Source organism: Rissa tridactyla, chromosome 14, assembly GCF_028500815.1.
Source record: "Rissa tridactyla isolate bRisTri1 chromosome 14, bRisTri1.patW.cur.20221130, whole genome shotgun sequence".
NCBI lineage: Eukaryota > Metazoa > Chordata > Aves > Charadriiformes > Laridae > Rissa > Rissa tridactyla.
The window spans coordinates 8,004,516-8,024,437 of NC_071479.1; the positions used below are offsets into that span (position 1 = coordinate 8,004,516).

At 45.4% G+C, this 19,922-nt stretch overlaps 1 long non-coding RNA gene across 2 annotated transcripts in view; it reads left to right on the forward strand.

The window, feature by feature from the left end:
• Nucleotides 1–6,235: 6,235 nt before the first annotated feature.
• Nucleotides 6,236–19,922, forward strand: part of LOC128917545 (uncharacterized) — a 77,465-nt gene continuing 63,778 nt past the window's right edge. Inside the window, exon 1 of one of the 2 annotated variants that reach the window (XR_008469296.1) lies at nt 6,236–6,395. This is a non-coding gene — a long non-coding RNA (uncharacterized LOC128917545). Of the gene's footprint in view, nt 6,396–18,842; nt 18,973–19,922 lie in introns of those variants that run through there. The other variant, XR_008469297.1, reaches the window with a different exon arrangement.

Sequence of the window (19,922 nt, forward strand, 5' to 3'; positions counted from 1 at the left end):
GATGGTGGAGAGGACCGGTGATCACGGCTCCTGCCAACACCACGGGAAACAGATATTCCCCTCTCCTGACCTGCCTGTATACAAAAAGTTAAAGAAAATAGTGAGAAAAAAAAAGGCCTGTGTTTGCAGCAGATATTAGCCATGCTTTCCAAAGACCAAAGCGACCCCAGAGAGTTCAAATGGGGAGATGTTGTGTGAGTGACTTCAGTGTACCCTATGGAATGGATAACAACTCGAAGAATAATTTAGATGTAGAAGGCATGCTGAGAAACACAATTTCCATTGCAGCAAATCTGGGGGGAAAGAAATCAGTGTGATGCTGTTTGTTCCCTAACTGCAGAAAGGCTTTCACAGGGGATAGCATCAATTGCCTGTGCAGTGATCTTGTACGCTTTTGAAACGAGAACCTGCTCTCTTTATGGAAGGGGATGTCGCAGTCGGACAAAGGACCTCAGCAGATTAGATTGGACTTCTTCCCGACTCGAAGTCTCTTTTATTTACTTGCTGATAAATTCTTCTTCCAACACAGCAGACCTCACTTTTTTCCCTATTCTCTTACTATCTCCGTAGGCATTTTCATTTGGACTTCTGTGGAATACATTTTGGGAATCCAACTGATTCTTTAGTCAGGTGAAATCAAGTATGCAAGAGAACTCAAAAAATAACTAGAATAAGAAAACTCAAGGTGGATTATTTGTGACCATGTCATAAAGTTTGTTTTTCTAACTGCTTTGAATTCTCGGAAAAAAAAGGATGCTCTATAATCCCCTCACTGTTATAATGAAGTTTTTGTTCTCTAGAATGAGAAAGGCTATGAAGAAGAGGCAAATGTGTGGTTTCCTCTGTGAGGGGAGCATTTTGATCCAATTCAGAGAGCCTAAGTTCCCTCCAAGACCCAGTGTGTTGTGGTGCCTGTGGCCTGGCTTGTAGCCCCCAAAGCGAGTAGCCAAGGCAACTCTGCTGGTCTCTGCAAGTGGCCAGGGATCTGGATCAGGGCGAGTTTTCAAAAGGATATCAGCTCTTGTACTTCATTGTTTAAGCTACTTGAGAGATGAGAAGAGCCTCCTGAAATCTAGGTTCTCGCTCATTTACCTACTCTAATTATTCTCGCATTTTTTCTCAGAAGCACATGATGGCTGTTTTCGACAGAGGCAAAAAGCTAGACCGAATAGGTGAGAATCCAGCGGTTCCTGTGTTCTCGTCCGCTAGTTTCCCCCAGTTACTTAGGCTGCCCTTCCCAGCCATCACACTAGGGTCAGTCCTCAGTAATTCGACATCTCCTTTTCCTGATGGAGCCGAAATGATGTTTGCCCATTTCCACGGTAAATCAGCATTGTTTGATGCAAAAAGTATTTTACTGAGAACTGCCTGAACTATTATCTATTTCTAATTGTCTCTCAAATGTCACTCCAAGTGAGACCCACCCAGCTGTATCTCTGACATCACTTCTGCATGTTTCTTTGCAGGGTATAAAGGACATAGATCCTGTGTCTTTTAGTGTGTCTTCATCGGACAACTGGCTCTTATCCATAATGCAAAGTTATGAACAAATTAATACATGACCGTGCATCCAGCGAAGGACCCTCACCACTGACAGGTCCCAGGCTGTGTGCATGGCCAGGAGGCCAACGGCCGTGCACGGGCAGCACAGCTCACATCTGGTCATGTTCCTTCGTAGCCTTTCTTTGCATGCTGCTTGAGCAAGAGCTTTGGGGTAATGTTTGGTTCCTCTACAAAAACACCACAGGGGAAAAAGGACATCGCCCTCTTTCAACAGTGAGTTTTTTACTTCACGTATTGACTTGCCCCCTTGAAATCTGCACTCATGTCTACTTTGTGGGTTGTCGTGGTTTTTAGCGGCAGGATTGTCTGAATTTCTGCTATCTTTGACTCTGGCCGTGGGGTTTGAGTATCAATATCAGATGTCACATAATACTCACTCCTGCACTGATATTTAACTGTAAACCACCCCTGCAACGCATTCAGGAAACCCAATAACAAAATCACGTACGAATGAAAGTAACATTCACTTTCCAAACAGCCCGAAGGTTTCTCATCCCCTAATTCTGTTACTGTCACTTTGGCATAATCATCAAAGGCCAAAGTAAACTTTCCCCAGGTAAAACCAAGAGTGTAATTAGTAAAAGACTCCATCACAAGATGCCCAAGATATGCAGGTAGAACCGTTATCCAAGCTGAAGGCAAATCCACACCAACATAGCACGCTTAGACCATTGCATCCAAACACAGAGAATAAATAAACCACGCAAAATATTTGACCAGTTAATCCCCATTGCGTCAATTAACTTCATACAAAACTCTCTAAGGACACGATACAAGATTTCATGTAAGAACGACATAATGTGAACAGTCTGTTCTCCCTGCAAAAGTTGGAATTCAGACTATTCAGGCAATCTATCAGAGCTCTGCTTGTGCCCCACGTTGGGTGCCAATAAATCTGTCGTGATTTTGGCCAAATTGGCCAATGGCCGGCGACAGATGCTCCCCCCCAGCCTCTCGTGCACGGGGAGAAGGCGGAGAGATAAAGAGATTTATGAGTTTAGAAGAAACTAAACTACTTTAATGAAATATTAATAATAACATAAAAAGGAAAATAATGAAATAGATACAGTATATACAAAACTGTATTAAGCTCCCAGGATGATGTCACCGGCAGGCACTGGGGAAGTCCCAGGCTGGACTCAGCGATGGGTGGGAACCGGGCTCCAGAGTTGGAGTCAGGAACACACAGATCGGGATCAAAGGCAGATGAACAGACTTTCCTGTTCCTGTCCTCCTCGGACGTCAGCCATTGAAGGAAAAGAGCTGACCCTTTGATCCCTCAGCTTTTGTACTGAGCATGGGGCAGATGGGATAGAATATCCCCGTTGGTCAATTTTTGGTCCCCTGTCCTGTCCGCTCCTCCCCGCAGGTGGGACCCCTCTATGCCTCTACGCTTCCAACCCTCTAACGGGGCAAATAACGAAATTAGCTGACCTTGGTTGTTATAGCAGTAAGTATAAGCAAGAGCCTCTGTGCATACCATGCCTTGGCACAAACTGTCTTATCGCTCTGAACGAACCGTTTTAGACACAACGTGCCGTTAATTTCAGAGAGTTAGAAGAGACCTAACTAAGAAGTAAAAATTACTGAACAGAAAGTTGGTTCTGTTTTACCTCAAACCAGGACATGGGTGAAAGGAAACAAGTCTGTCCTCACGGCTACCTTTGCACAGTATTTGCTTCGTGTGCACGGACAGGGTTTTTTAGGATTACAGAATCGGTTTTGTTACCTGTGTCCAGTTTAGAAAGGCCATTAGGGTTGTGGTGAGAGAAGTCTTCGGCGAGCAGACCCGTGTTTGGCTCACCTTGTTGTTTTGTACTGCTGCGAGATCCTGGAACAATTGGCACAATTAGACATGCAGTACTATTAGAGCAGCAATACCTAGTCACAATGGAGCAATTAAGACAATTACTGTACGTTTTATGTAACAGGACAAATGGATCTCACTCTTAAAGTCTTTGAAAGTCTCCTATAAAAGCTCTAATAATGCATTAATATATTAATCCTCCTAATCCTGTCAAACTACCCAAGTATTTCCGTGAAGGGGTTGACAGGAGATCTCAATACTAAAAGGAATAGCAGCAGCAACCACTTGTTAACAATTTTTTAACAATTTGCCTATGTCAGGTGTTGCGAATCACTTTGATTTAGTGGATGAAGGGTGGGATAAAGGAGCAGAGAAATTTTGGAAAAGCTTCTCTTGACCTCTGACTTCGAGAAGGTTCCCTTGACTTGTGCACACCGATGTTCCTGCTGAATCCAGCAAAAGTATGACAGTTTCTCCTGATCCCCAAAATTAAAAGGAGAGGACTGTGGCCAGGAGTAAGCTAGTGGGTTTGAAGGTGCAGAACCCACCAAGCCAAGGAGCAGTCCCCGCTAATGGCTCTCCCCGCAGCCCCCTGCGTGGTCACCTCCCAAGCCAGCCCCTGCCTCTTGTCACAGACACAACCTGCCACACCTGCAGTGCACACACTTTGGGGACCTGAACTGACACCGAACATTGAGAAAAGAGCCAAATATATTTAAAAAAAAAAAAAGAAACTAAAATAGAACTAAATATAAATTGAAAAAAAAATATTTTGAAATATTTTGTAAAATATAGGTACTGCTAGCACCCTGGCAGTGTCGTGGAGAAAGGAGGAGAGAAATAAAAGAAAACAGTGTTTCTATTTACCTATGCTTAGATCAGATCTAAGAGACTTCTCCGATTCTCCATTATCCAGCTGGCAAGCCATTTGCAATACCCACTTTATCATGTGCTATGTCTCCTGCTCTTAGGCGAAGCCCATATACTTAGATTGCCGTCAGGGGAGAGGATGTTCATTTGGCTATACAAATTTTGGGTTGGTTTTTTATTTATTTTTTTTTTTAATAATCTGCCTGATATTTGGTTCCAACAGCAGTCTCTCCTCCCTGGATATCTTTGATTCCCAACATACCTTCAAATTAGTTTTAACCCTCCACCCACCAGCCTACCGGCTGTCTCAATGCTTTAGTAACTCCTTAACGAGTTGTTAACCTATTGTAAGATAACATACTCTTTTCTGCCTGGCATGGCAATGCTGAAATCTCAGCGTGAAGCCTTTTTCACATAGCCAAGCTTGCATTTCATAGCAACCAAAAATTGACAATCACATTTATACGATAATATACATCACACTGATACAAGTAGCTCATTAATAGCTCTTAATTGAGACTGGACTCAATGGCTAAGACACCACTTTGAGAAGATAATGGGTGTGAGGTGAGTGACCCCCACTCAGTCTTTGAAGGATTTCATAGTACCTGGATTTTCAGAACAGCCTGGGGAAATTAGAGCCACAACAGCTATTGTATTTCACTGAGAATGGGATACTTAGTCTGGCTTAGAAAAATAAGATTCCCAACTTTAATCTTCCTGTATTTTAGATCTTGATGTGAAAGCCAAGGCTAATTCTTCTTTTCCTAATTTAGAGGTTCATGGATCCCTTAAGGTCTGTGAATTACGTAGGTGCTAGTTTAGTAAAGTACTGTCTGAAAACCTGGGACATGTGTAAGCAAGGACCGTTCTTCTGCATTAGCCCAACAGTATGGGGCAAAAGAGAAGGTTTGGAACCCAGCCCCTTGCTACAGCTGAGCCCCTGGTTAGACAGAGGGCCCCTCTATTTTGGAAGACATCGTTGTGGAAAACGCAGCCCTGATCCTCACCTGTACAGATTTACGCTGATTTGCAACAAATGAGTGAATATCTGTCTGTCTGTGCCTAAATATTTGAGAGATTTACAGGCAGCAGCTAGAGAATGACAACAGAGGGGAGAGGTTATGCCCCTTTTTCCTGTGAAAGTTTTTGAAGGGAAGTTTTCTCAACGAAAACAAGTTTACGCTGAAAGGATGAAGATGTGAAATTGTCTCTAATGTAAAGGAGGGCGAGAGCGCAGGGCTGTGGGGGGGTGCAGAGCCTGCCCATGTGAGGGGAGCCTGGAAAATCAGCAAGGCCAAGTGCTGCTTATGATCCTGAGATGAGTGAGGATTACCTCTCTTTGAGCGAGCCATGTGGGGTTCTATGGCCTCAGACGGCACCAAAGAACCCCGTGCCGCTCTCTCCGGCTTCCCGATATCCCACGTGTTTCCCATTCCAGTTCGTTGCCCAGAGATGATAAACAGCATCGCAGGGAGGACATAAACCACACGGGAATTTGTATCACACAGCCACGAGAACAAACCCAGCAACGTGGTGACCAGCGACTATCCACCTAATGCTATAAACGCACACAACAAATCTGTTTTCACAAGCTCCGGCTGGACTCTCCCGTTCCCTCAACCCTCCCAGCCCCACGTCGGGCGCCAAAAAAGGGCCGTCGCGGTTTGGCCTCAGCCGGCACCAAGGAACCACGTGCCGCTCCCTCGGGCTTCCTAGTACGGGAAGAATCGGCAGAAAACAAGGGCAAAACTCGCGGGTTGAGACAAAGGCAGTTGAACAGAACAAGAAAACAACGACAGAGGAATAAACAAACCCGGCTCCGGAACCGCCGCTCACCCACCGGACCCGGGACGCGCCCGCCTGCTCCAAGCGGCGACTTCCTGCCCCCGCCCCCGGCAGCTCCGGGCGGGAAACGGCTCCCGCGGGATGGGATCCCGGTGTCCCTGCCGGAGCCTGGGCGGGGTTAACCCTGTCCCCGCCGGACACAGGACACCATGCCAGGAGACTGTCATGCCAGGCTGGCGTTGGGGAGGGCTGGGGCCGGGAAGGGGACTTGGCAGCCTGATGTCCCCCACGCGGTGATCTCCAGGAGGAGAGCAGCGGCGCCCCAGCAAATGACGGCCAGCCGTCTACCCATGAGCGTTTCATTAAGGTAAAAACCCGGTTCCCCAAAGGGTGCCATTTAGCAATAAGGTCGCAGCATGGGTCTCTGAATAGCGATGTGCAGTCCGGGGGGTGAGCCGGCGGGGACACCACAGGGGCTGGGGAGCTGGAGTTGGTGGTTCAGGGCTGACAGATCCCTCCCTGTCAGCAGCAGGTTGTAACGCCCGGACCAGCCAACCTTTGGCATACACCGAAAACACGTTTATGCCGCTTAATTAAGTAACACGCTGTGGGTGGGCTGGTGACCTCAACTCCTCATTCTGATAGCAGAATATGTTTACAAAAATTAAGGTTATCGATTGCAGCGATTCTTTTCAATCGGCCTATTAATGCTCGTTTTATGTAACAGGACAAATAGATCACAGTGTAAAGTCTTTGAAAATCCCCTGTGAAAGCTGTAATAATGCTTTAATGTATTAATCCCCTTAATCCTGTCAGACTCCCAAAGAATTTCTGTAAAGGCTGACAGGAAATCTCAATACTAACAGCAGAACCAGCAGCAGACACTTTTCAATAGGTGGTTTTTAACTATTTGTCAGTCTTCTGGCTTTAAAATACTCCTCAGCTGAGGGTGAAGAGAGCTGCAGTTTGTGAAGCGCGGGGAAGGATTTTAAGCGGTTTCGTGGGTTGGATTGTCCTTCAGCGTCCACCATGTTAAATCAAAACTACTGCTGGGTGTTGACATGAGGGTGAGGATCAGCATTTTACACCCTCCTTTATTTGTATCTCCCTCCTTTTTGCCGTGCTTCCGCTTCGTTTTTATCATCTTTCTTTGGTTTTTGCCAAGCACTCGCATATTCCGGCACCTTCCCGCGCAGGATGGTGATGTACACCCTTGTCTCCTGAGCCCTAATTGCATTGCATGCTCCTGCGGGTCCGACATGCTCTGCGAGCAGGCTGGGGGTGCCGGGTCTTGGCGTGATAGGATATAAACGCTCTGCCAGAACGCTCATGGATCTCTCTTGCTCGAGTGCTCGAAGGTAGAGAAATAACTTTGAAAAGAGAAAAATCGGATAGTGCCATGTTAGCAACATAATGGCAGTGCCTCTTTGAAAGGTGGCACCTCCAATTTCAGGCGTGTTCTTAGCAGTCTATAATTTAGACAGAGCTGAAGCGTTTAGTCTGTAGGACTTTGTTTTTCTTTCTTCACCTTTTCTTTAACTAGTAGAGAAAATGACATTCTATGTAAAATGTAATAACCAATAATGAATCCTTTAAAGTGCAACATTATCTTTTCAGCACACATTTCCCCTGCACCTCTCCTAATTATTTGATTAAATATATGCTTTAGCGGGTGTAGTGTTTACTGGAGTGATCAGGATGAATTCATTTTCCTTGTAGTGAAGAGAAGATAGTGTATTTGGGGATCCTGTGCAGTTACTTGCCTTTGTGATATGGGAGGAAAAAACAAAGCACTGACAGCTATGTGGGATCGGTACAGCCCATGTATTAACTCCAAGTCCGCTTTTGATTTCATTTACAGCAGTGCAAATGGTTAGTAATTTCAGTAAATCACCAGACTTGCTCTGAACATAAAATCAGAAACTGCGTGCTCCTCTCTGCTATCTCTAGCACGGCTGGTGTCTCAGCATCTTCCCTCCCTGGCCAGCTAGTTTAGAAACAGATTTTTCCATTCAGGGTAAAACCACTGGAAAATGAAGTCTTCTCTTGGCGTTCACACGCTGAGGAAAAAGCCCTTCTCCCTGACTGCAGTTTCCTGGTGGAGCAGTGGTGAAGTAATAGAAGGTAACTTCCCCATCTGCCGCTGCAGGCAGAAAAAATGGGCAAATTTTGTATTCCCAAGTCGGAACGCACTGATCCTCAGTCCTTGATCAGTGCATTGCTGTTCTCTCCTTTCACGTATCTGCATCTTCTTTGCTGTGGACTCCTCACTTGGACACAAAACTCTTGATGCGCTTCACTTGGGAACTCCCGTGATGAACAATGGAAAACCGCCAAGAAATGAAATTACAGTGTGCTGGGGGAAATGTAGTCCACCCACTGAGCATACCCCACACGGGAGAATGAAAACACAATGAAGGCAGAGCCGAAATGCCTGTGAAGTACTGTAGCATCATTTATTAATCTCTGGTTTGGGGTACATGATGTGCAAAAGTGTACAGTTTAGAGGTTTTCATGTAAAGATCAATGTTTTCCCTGGGTAGGCGGAATAATTATTTTCTGACAAGCTTAAACTCTGAGTCACCACCAAAACACAAAGCTGCGATCCTGGAAGGTAGCTCACTCGGCGGTGTCTCCGGCAGGAAGGCTCTCCGCTTGCTCCAGGCAGAGCCTGTGTGCGGAGCGTGGCTCCCCACTCTCCCCAGCAGATATAACGGCTTAGCCTGACTCATGCCTTTTCCACTTTATCCTGGGCATTGATAGTTTATTTGAGCTACTTTTGCAAGAATAGCGTTCAACATTTTCTTGCTTAATGCCTTGGCAACAGCATTTTTAAATTTTTTTTTATTATTTTTTTTTTTTACTAGTACAAGATGCCGTGCCAAGAAAAATCTAATGCTCATCCAGAAAGGATTAACTAGATATCATAGCAGTATCCGCCAGTTTACCCACAGAATAATGGAAATAGTTTCCTTTTGTGTAAGACAGTTTAGAGAGTATTTCACCTTAATTTTTATGTTGAGACTGTTTGTCGTCCAGAGATAAGTCTTTGCAGGAAAATCGATAATAATTCATGCATGCACAACTCGCATCAGCTTCCACAGGACATTAGGTTTTGTATTAACATAACTGAAAATTGGAAAGTTCCTTTTTCAATAGAGTAGAGATAACTAGTGTTAAGTGCTTTTTCACCTGTGTGTGTGTGAGTCCCATATGAGGAGGTAGACTGTAAAATATAGCTTTGTAGGTACATTGTTTCACACAAGCTCTGCATTGCAAGTGCTTCCAAAAGATAGCATCAGAAATTCATGACACATTAGGCTAGCTTCATTAGAGACACACAGAGATGTAGGTTTCATCTAGAGAATTGTGAACGACCAATTTGTCATTTCTTTACCTGTTGATCAAATACGGATGAGAAATAAGGGAATTCGTAGGCCTGGGACTGAAAGGGAAGGAATGTCTCTTTGGTACCATAAAATGTCGCTCTAATTAGTTGGGGAATGTCAACAGAACATAGAACCTCACGAACAGGAATTCAAGGGAGAGTAAATATCATATATAACATAGGCAGTGTCAGCCTAGGGATTGCAGATTCCCCCGCCTGTTTTAAATGGTATCTCTACTCTGTTACTGATGCTTGTGTTCGCTGTCCTACCAAAGAATGAAATAAATTATATTTGTGGTTAAAAGGATAAAAGATAAAATATGGAGTCTTTCACTGTTTTGTGATGGGTTTAAAATCTGGGCCAGGTTTGCAATGATCTGTGACAGGTCAGTTCTGTACCTCAGGTTTATTATGCTGAAAAACTGCACTGCGAGGCATACTCCAACATAAAAGCAAAGCCCTGCTACAGCTAGAATTGAAACCAAAGAAAAATAAGCTTCCTATCAGTAAATGTTCATGCTTTCCTACCATGAGATATAAAAAATAAATCAATCAACCTATCAAGGTTCGCTTTAAGGTACAGAGGCAAGTGTAGCTACTGGTCCCAATTTTAGTCTCCTTGCCTCTGAGGACTGCTGAGATTTGAGGAGTGGAAGTGAGCCTCTGGTCAGGCTCAGACCATGGACCAGGTTGACCACAGCACTTTCTGTCGTACCTCCCTGCCACGCTACGTGATATGATGGGGTTTGCACCATGTCATCCTTTGGAGAGCTTGAGCTGATGCTCGGCACTTGCATCCAGCTCACAGCGCTAGAAAAAAAGAATATATTCTCTGGCGATGCCCAGGGCTGCGTGCAGACGCTTTGTGATGCTTGTGCATTTGTGGGGGCAGATAACAGCGCTGCCGGTCTCCATCACGTAAGCTAAATATGTGCTGCTCTGCGTCATGCTAGTGGGGGTCTCATACCTGCCAACCGCCTCCCTCCCCAGGTAATGCCACTCTTGACTGTAGCTGTTAATTCCTGGTGAACCTGTGGGAAGCTCGTTGGTATTTCTGTTTGGAAAATTAGTCAATGGCTGGTTGAATGTGAGCCAGTCTTCGGCGTCTGTACTTGTCTTCATTCACAGACATGAGAGCATGAGTGCTTAATTTCTTTGGAGAGGGTTCTAACCTGCTGTTGGGTAGGTATTGCATGAGGTTTATCTATTTTATCAAATAATGAAAAATCAGAACACTCTGCAATCTGTTGTTGACCCAACTGGCACAACTTATTGCTCTGTGAGCTCTTCTTATTGATGGAAAATCTAAATCAGAAGAGCCGTTGTCTTGCTCGGCATGAACCGACTCATTTGTCATCATTCTCACCAGGGAAACCAGCAACCGAACTGGGTGTCAGGACTGAACTCTTTTGAGCCGCCTCTCTAAACTGGGCTTGTTGAACACGCGGGGGAAACCTCTTGGGAATACTGCCTCTGGTGTTCAGTTGATTGCCAGGCTATGACTTTTCGCAAGTGGCTCATGATAGAGCTGATCTCGCACTTCATGTTTGTAGTTGGAGACATATTGGAAGTGTCTGATTTGAAGCATCTACAGCTCTGAAATTTTGGTTCTAAATGGAGGTATACCAAATCCTCCATGAAAAAACCATACTCCCTATCCTTTATTCCCTTTGAAAATCCTCGCTATGGATTTTTCACTCTGACGTAGGTTCACAAGCCCCACAGTTACTCAACTGAAAATGAAAGAAAACTCTACTCATGAAATCATATGATCCTTCAGTGGAAAGATATCTATGTTATAGAGATTATCAGTTCTGTGGCACATTTACAGCATTTTATAAAAACATGCATGTGGGGATATGTATTTATTTCAGTAATTATGTGCTCCGTAGTGTTCTGAGAAGAAAAAAACACGCCAAGAATAATTCAAATAAATATTAAGGCCTTGACATAACTAGAATTCCAGTGATGTAGTTTTCTAAGTGCAAAAATTTTCCCAGCTCTTTGGTATGTCATGAAGGAATAATGAATGCAAATGCTGTTGATAGTCATTAAAATTCTGCAAATGAAAAATGACTCACCCCTTCGTTAATTCTAGCCCATTGCATAGAGAACCTGTGAATGCCTTTGTCAGTGACACTGTTAGCTTTGGAAAATGAGAAGAAGGTTCTTGAGTAGCTTTCCTGTTCCTGGGAAACTTTGTCCTTGTATGGTAGCAAGTTTTCTGACTGCCAAAATGATGAAAGCCATTTAACCACCTTGGATGTGTGAAATGGCTCCAAAAATAACGGCTGCATATGACAGTGAGATTGGAACGTGGTATGAAAGGGTCAGTGACGGTGCTGATCATTATGATTAAGGAAGGAATATCACCTATGTTCGTGAGGGAATTTGGGGCTCCATTGCACTGACTTCTAAATAAAACGTCTCTGGAGAGCTTGTAATATAAATAGGAATGACTGACAAAAGATGGGAACTATTTTAGGGACAGAGAATTGAAAAAGTGAAGGATTATTGTTCATCTTGAAGCACATTGAAGCCCTGCTCGCAGATCAGGACCTCATTGTGGTGGATGCTCTATCAACAGCGACTATCTGTGAGACATGGGGGCCATGGGGTCATCTGTGTGAGAGTCCACAAGGTCCATGGGAGGCAAGGGAAAATGGAATATTTGGGAAACTTGCTTTGGCATTGCCCTTGGACCAGTGTGTCTTTCCTGCTTGTAGGGTGATCCTCGGTAACTGTGGTGGTATAAAGAGACCAGAAATGGGAGGCCAAGTTGGCTGAAAACAGCAGTAGGAATAATTTGTCTTTGACAGAGCTGAAGTCCTTCATTTTCATTTAATTGGATAACGTGAGCTACAACCTTGCGATTTGCTAATTTGTGGCACTGGAATATGATTAGAAGATGTTTTGAGACTGGGTGATGAGGAATTTTAATAAGACATTTCTGAGGTGGGGCTGTTCCGACACCAAGGATTTTGTTACAGTATTTTAAGCTCATTGTGACTCTAATGATGTTACAAATGTGGAAGTGAGATAAATATAAATGAATTGCTATTGAAGCAATCCAACAAGAAACTTTTAAAGTGTTGTGGGACATATGTAAATGAATATGTAAATTAAATGGTTTGGGTTATAGAAGGACATGTCTGAAGAGTGGTTCTTTGGATCAGCATCAAGGATGCTGATCATTTGGAGCTTTTACATATGTTAATCATCTTGTTCTTCCAGGCCAAGGAGGCTATGAATATAAAAGTGCTAACAGCCTATTACCAAGTTGTTTGCAAGAGTCCTCATAACGGAAATGTTAACTGTACAGCTTAATTTCTACTTAAATAAACCTGCAGCTTTCTGTAATAAGTGGAGTGTGGTTGGTTGGAATCAGATCTATCTAAAATAAGCGGTGTAATTAGGCTGCCTTATCTTATCTCAGTTTAGTCTGACAGTCAACAAAAGGTTTGAAATGGAAACAAGTTGTTTTAGGGGTGATAGATAGGAAGTAGCTAAGGGATGGTAAAAGAGGAAGCCATGAAAGGGTCAGAGTGGTGGGCAGGGAAAATGACGTTCGCGGCAGCATTTTGAATGAACAGGAATTGCTCAGACTATGGCTTTCCAAGCCAAAAGAAAAGCATCAATCAGGATACAAGATGTTGAGAGGGTTTGCTTGGTTTGGCTAAGGTCGGAGAATGACTCTGTGGACTGGCTAAGTATAGAATGAAAATCTGTAAGGTTTTCTACCAATAGGTGATGGTCTCAAAGCTCTCAGACTTTTTCTTAAGTCCGTTTCTTGTGATTCTTGGTGTAAGACTCAAAAAAAAAAAAAAGCCCTATGACGACTGTGCCACTCAGTCGCCCTTTGCAGCGGCTCTCCTCACAGCTGCTGAGCTCTTCCTGCATTTGGTTGGCTGCAGGTGGGTGCCAGCCTATTTCTTTGTGAATCCCAGGTCACGTTTGTCTTTGGGAACTTTCAGTGATGCCCCAGCGTGTCTCTCGCATGCAAAACTGTAGTCGCCCCATACCATGTCTCGTACAAACATGGTACGTTTTACCTGGTGCCCTGTGCTGTGACGTTGCCTGGCCATGGCAGTCACCGTTGCCAGTGCTCGTGGTGTTCCACACTGCCTCACGTGCTCTTGTGTGGGGAAGGCTTTTGTGGCCTTGGTGCATGTTTCTGGGACCCTTTGGTGACAAATGCCTGTGACTGCAGGAGAAGCTATAGAGTGAAGTCTAGCTGGATGCCCTGCTGTCCCCATGTTTCCTTATACACCAGCTGTGATGGGTCCCAATGGAAGAATACCTCCCCCCTTCTAGGTTTTGGTCTCTAACTCCTTGATCACAACAAGCAAAGACCAGCAGCATCTCCAAGGCTATGGGGAACACACACTTGCTTTTTGCAGTTCTAATTCCCAAGGGTGAGTGGGTCTTTCTTCTTATCGCTGTTCATTTTTTCACCCTACTGAGGAGGATTGCTCTTAGACCTCTTGGTCATGAGTGGTGGGATGAGAAACTCAAGTTTTTCCCACTTGAAAATCACTGAGACAAGGAGTGATGCTACTGACATTTCTGTACAAAATAGTTTTTTTAGTCTTTTGAGGTGCACTGCTCCCCCGAGCTTGGCTTTTTGAAGTAATAACATCTAATCTAATTTCTGATGTATTTAACTGAAATCTAATTTCCATTTTTGTGTCCTGTAAAGAACAACGGGCTCTGGGGATCCCTGATAAAGCTGTGGGAGGGACCCCCTGCTTCCATATGCAAGGAACTAATCAATCTGCTGCCAGGAGTTTACACTAATATCTGTGGTGATTGCAGCTCACGTATAATGAAGACAAATCCTGTTCTGGCTAAAGATCAATAATTCAAGGGGGGAAAGGGGGAGCCAGGAATGGGGGATGGAGACTGCGGGAGCATCTGCCAATGAAATGCTTTTTGAAAACAAGGAGCTTTAAAAACAGAGTGGAGGACAATTACTGAGAATTACTGAATGTCCTGTGGGTACGAAGAAGACCCCGTGAATACAAAATATCCTCTCCCACCCCTTCCAAAATCCAATTCCTTTTAGGAGCTCCTAGGAGAGGTATTTAGAGCCTATTAGAATGGCAGGAAGCCAGCTGTTAATCAGCATGCTAATTCTGGGATGACATCATATGGACCAGTAGCGCTACCCGCATATGTGAAGGGTGAGGGAGCTGAGCTGGCAGCCTTAGCTTGATTTCCTCGGCTTGCAGCACCACAAAACTCTGGCATCTTCTGGGGACAATGAAGCATCCAGGGAGGATGGAGCAAGCCTGGGATGCAGCTGTAGAGGTTTTGTGGTTCGTTTGTACCATCATCCCTTCTTTATGAGATGGGAGAAGTGATGTCTTTGTTCACCGTTGGTACAGGCAAGAGGATGAGGACAGAGAGGTGAGCAGGCCCGTGAGACAACTTGACTGCTATTTTGAACGTGTTGGTGGGCCTGGCATGCCAGTTAAGCGATGCATCAGACAAGACACGGGCACTTTGGGGTGGACTGTGACATCTCTTGCCTTCTGCAGGGTGAGGATCCTGGCTCTCAGGGGCTCATCTCCGCCCAGGCACCATACCACTTCATTACACTTGCTTTGGGTCTTGATATTTTACCAGACATGTCTCGTATTTTAAAACATTTATTGGGACATGGGCTTAGGCAGTTGTCACAACATCTTGAATCAGATCAGAGCGTTAATGTTAACAAGTGTGACAAGGCAGAAATTGGCCTGTTCAGGCTGTTATTTGTCCTCCTCTTTAGAGTGTGAAAGGGTTAAGAAGCTGCCTGAGACTCTCCTTTTGCTGAGACAAGAGAACTAAGGGTGTATTGATTTCAGCCCCCCTTCCCTTTTTTTTTTTTTTTGAGCACTATGAGCTGTGTTTTTCGCTTGCCCTGCAAAAGTGATTATTCAACATAAATACAGACAGTTTACAGTGTTTACAAGTTAGCTGATATAGCAAGTCTCCTTGTCATGTGCTCCTGGAATATAGCGTAGGGTCGATGTTGCCAACCTTGAGCATTCAGGAATCACTAGTGAAATGCTTCTAGAAATCACAAGACTGGCTCTAAAAATCACAAGGGGGTTTTTACTGAAGAAAGGAAAAGGTGCAGAAGTATTTTGCCATACCTTTTCAGAGCCTGGAAGGGGTCACATGGTCACAATTTTAATTTTTTTTTCTCCTCAGTGAATTCGCATTGTCTTCCTATGTTTTTTGTGTCTTCTCCCATGGCTCTGGAGGCTGGAGTTTTAAGATTAAAAGCTGCCAAACAGTGTGAGGTGACAGCACCGAGAACTGATGTCATTGCATCAACCCAGCTGCATCTTCTTCCTCTTTGGGTATCAAAAATAAAGGGGTAGGAAAGTTCTGCCTCCCCCTCAGCAACCTTTTAGTGTGAACTGAAATGTCCTGTGCAGTCAACTGAAAATACAAAGAAATATAGAGCGTTCATGTTGTTTGTACCCCCTACTACTTCGCCCTTAAAACTGAAGGTAGGAATAAAATGATGTGTGTCTTTGTGTAAGAGAGGGATGACAAGCAGGTAAGACAGGCTCCCCAGAAACACAGCCGTCACCCCTGGCAGAGCCAGTGCAGGAGGGAGGCAGGGAGAGAGGTTTGAAAGCTGGACGTGCCAGCAACCACTCTGCCTCTCTCCCTGCCCGGACACGAGAGGAATTCAGTGGTGCTTCGTCTCTAGGGACTCTAGTGGAAACAAAGGCTTGTCAAGGCCTGATGCGGCTTTGCTGGATGTATTCTTTGCTGTAGCTTCACAGAAGCGCTGTTGGAGGCATCCAGGAGCCTGAACTGTGGGGCTTTTGGGCACGTTGATCCCCGAGCAGCCCACTGGTCCAGGAGGGATTTCGCGCCTTGCTCTCTATCAAGGAGGAAATGTAATTTCTTTTGGGTTGGTATCAGGGCGGTATGGATGGTTTGGAAGAAACTAGAAAAGAGACTGTGGAACTTGCTCACATCCCCCCACACTCCCTTCAGAATATTTCTGGTGTGTTTTCCAGCTATGTGTAAGCTATTAGAGATCAAGGCAGGCTAACAAGTTTCATATCTCGATCTCCTCCATCTCTCTGCTTTTCTGCTGTGGCTGCCCTTGGGGGGTCATTTCGCTGATGATATCTCCCAGACCCTCTCAGAGCAGTGTTCGGGGCCTGACATGGCCACAGATCTCCTCTCCAGCACTGCCCCTCAGCCACCGCCAGCTGAGAAAGCACCTTCCTTAGGGAGGTGGAGGGCAAAGAAGGCAGAAACTCAGCTCTCTCCATCACAGCATGGTCCCACAGCAGAAAGGGCTGGTGGAAGAGGTAGTGCCTAAGTGGGAAATAGCCTTCTGCCCTTCCTCCTAGCTGAGGTCAGACCAAGCACGCTGGCGAGCATCTCTCGGAAACCATCTTCCCCGGCCCCTGCTGTAATAGTTTGTGGCTAAAAAGAACATCGCGTTCCCAGGGTTGACAATCCAGGAGCTTTAGTCAGTGCTAAATTCACTTTAATAATAATCCTCAATGAATCAGGTGGGAAATATTTCACAAGCTTAAAACACCAAAGAAGCTGCAGGACTCTCTTAAATGGAAACCCATGAAAGTGAGCGTTGCCAATTTATTCTGAGGGGGGGCTGGGAAAGAGGTAGCAGCAATTTTATAACGTTGCAAAGCTGTGGCTTTGTAGCGGAGGAAAACATTATAACATTCACGAGCAAGGTCCTGTTCATTTTCTTTTTCTACACTTTAATACTGCAGTCTTTTTTACCAATTGAAGGAAGAGCTAAAGGCCAGCATCCCATCTGCCTCTGCTGAATGTTAAGCTGATGTATGCAAAACGGGAGCTAGCTGGAAACCCAGTGGACTTGCATGGGGTACAGAGACACAGCAAAGGCACATATGCTGCAGCTCCAACTATGTCATTTAACTGCTATATGTAAAACACCATCTGTGGTGCAGAGACCTCTGCTATGAGGGAGATGCACATTCAACCCAGAAAATTGTCAACTGAAGTGCTATAAAGTTCTCTATAAGTGTCTTCATCACTCATTGCTTGAGAAAAGCACCTAATATCATGGAACGCTGTAGCAAGAACTAATGTAGATGTAGTAAGCCAAAACCAACACTGGTGTAAATGGCTGCAGCTTGACTGCCTTTAGTAGTAGCCGTGGGGCCAAGCTCCACGGACCTCACAGATGAAAAGGGGTGTAACTCCATTGAATTTAGTGGTGCCTTGGCGCAGCCCCATTCAAAAATGCAGTGAGGGGGCTGGCATGTGTTTTCCACATGATTTAATTTGGGCCATAATATTTTGCTTAAAGACAAATTTTATGGAAGGCAGGAGGCCAGGGGTGCCAGCCTCGTACCCTCCCCTGGCAGGGCTGTGTAACTCTGCAAGGTCGTGCCGGGTTAGTCCCTTAAACTTCACCTTCACGTCTTTCTCCAGACAACAGCAGCTTGAAGACGCGAGCTGTCTCCCACACACAGTGACCAGCAACTCCAGAGACGTTAACAACCTGTTGCTGTGAAAGTTTGGTTTGCAAGGAGAAAGGTAAATAGCTGTGCTTTCCTGAGACGTGCGATGCCACTTATTGCCACGAAGTGACCTGGTGCGATGTCAGTGAGCTCAGGAGGTGCTTAGGTACAAAATGGATACGGTGCACGCTGCTGCAGCTCCATGGTCAGAGCTGGTGTAAAGAAGATGAAATCAGTGTTGCTTTTTGCTCCACAGACTCAAAGAGCTCGTTAGAATTATTTCCTGATGGAGCAAGAAGGGGGAAAAAAAATTAAAAAAAAATCCATTCCCTTCAGGTCCCTGTAAGAGTGGTTGAAAAATACCAGCTTTTACCACTGAACGCCTTGTGTGTGCAATGCTGGACTCCCCCCGCTACGCGGCTCTCCCCTTTCCCAAGGCTGGGAGCTGGCAGCGCGGGGCTGTGCCATCGCCAGCGGGAGGGCCCATGCCAAGTAAGTGGCTCATTAGCGGTTGCAGCAGTGGGGAGCGTGCTGTTTAGTTGCTTTGCTCTTGCCTGTAGATTGGGCTTGCTGTTGAGCTCGGCGCTCGTAAAAGCAGCGGGAAGTTTTGAGACGTTTGCCTCTCGCCAGCAGGCAGCGGCTCATTCATCATAGCGGTGGAGAGCTCTTGGGCGGTGGTGCAACCACAGCCAGGGGAAAAAAGGGCCAGGGAACGCGGGGAGCTGGCAGGCGGCTTGGACCCATGTTGGGAGCGCAATGGCAGAGCAGAGAGGAAAGGAAGGGGGAAGACGCTCATTTTCCTCCCAGTAGTAGCACCTGTGTTTGTTGAGTTTCATCACTGCAATTGGTAGAAATGAGGAAAAGACAGAGATACCAGCATAGGGTTCAGAGGGAATATGAATACTGAGTTTTGGCCTTTTTATACAGGTACATTTGAATTGTGCGCTATGTAGTATGATTTACTGCTGGAAGGATCTATAAAGACCAAGGTACCTTGGGCTTGGACTCAACCTTTAACCATTAAAGACCTTCAGGGCTCCAGGAGGAGTGGGCGTGCATTACGTCTTGTAAAAATCACACAGGTACATTTGGAGGAAGCTTAAGGTACAAAACTAGAAGAGCTTAGAAGGAGGTAAGAGTCCCATAAATGCAGGACTGGGGACACAGGAGAGAGAAGGACAGGGCAGACAGGACTCCTGGTGGTGGCCGGGTCCAGCTGAGTTCCAGCGTGGCTTCTCAGTGCATGTTAAGGTACTTTTTGCTCCTTCTGCCTCGGTTCTGGGCTCGTTCCTGTGCTGCACCTCTGCACCTGGAGCTCCTTCCCCACCCAGGGCTGAAGCCTGTATCTAGTTAAGCAAGAGGAGTATGTTCACTGCGGTAAACGGAGGTGCTGCAGGTTAAAGATGAGCTTTTCTGGAAAACTCCTTTGCCTCACCGAAGTCCACAAATTTTGCCCTTTGCTGGGAAAGCTGCTGCCACTTCATCATCAATAAAATACAGGGACAAACAGCCCTGAGCTTTTGCAGCCTCTTCCATTTTCTGCACCGTGGGTTTCCTGTCTTCTCTCTCCTCGTTTGTATCGCGGTCTCCAAAGGATGGGGACTGGGCTCTTTCTCGTCTCCCAGTAGCACAGAGTGAACCATCGGTGCCAAGCCTATAATCAAATTGTAATAATCTTGCCTAACTGTAACTAGACTCCATTTGTCCCTGCAGTAACCACAGCGCTGTGGTGCCTGGGGGCTATCAGGGTGAAAAATCCTCCGCCGCGCTAGCTCCGCCAAGCCCAGGGAACAGACCCCAGCACACGCAAATTCACACTCTCGTTTATTACGGAGCATTAAGATAGCAACTAGAGATGCTGTTCCTGATCGGAGTACACAGAATGTTCACAGTTCCTCCCACAAAAAATGTATAATGAACGTATGATGAAAAGGGAAGAATTGTTCGTCCATTTAACACGGGAGGAACTGAAGTCCTGAATACCGTAAAGGAAGCTGGAGGCAGAATCAGGGGTTAAACTCGCTTCTTTCAA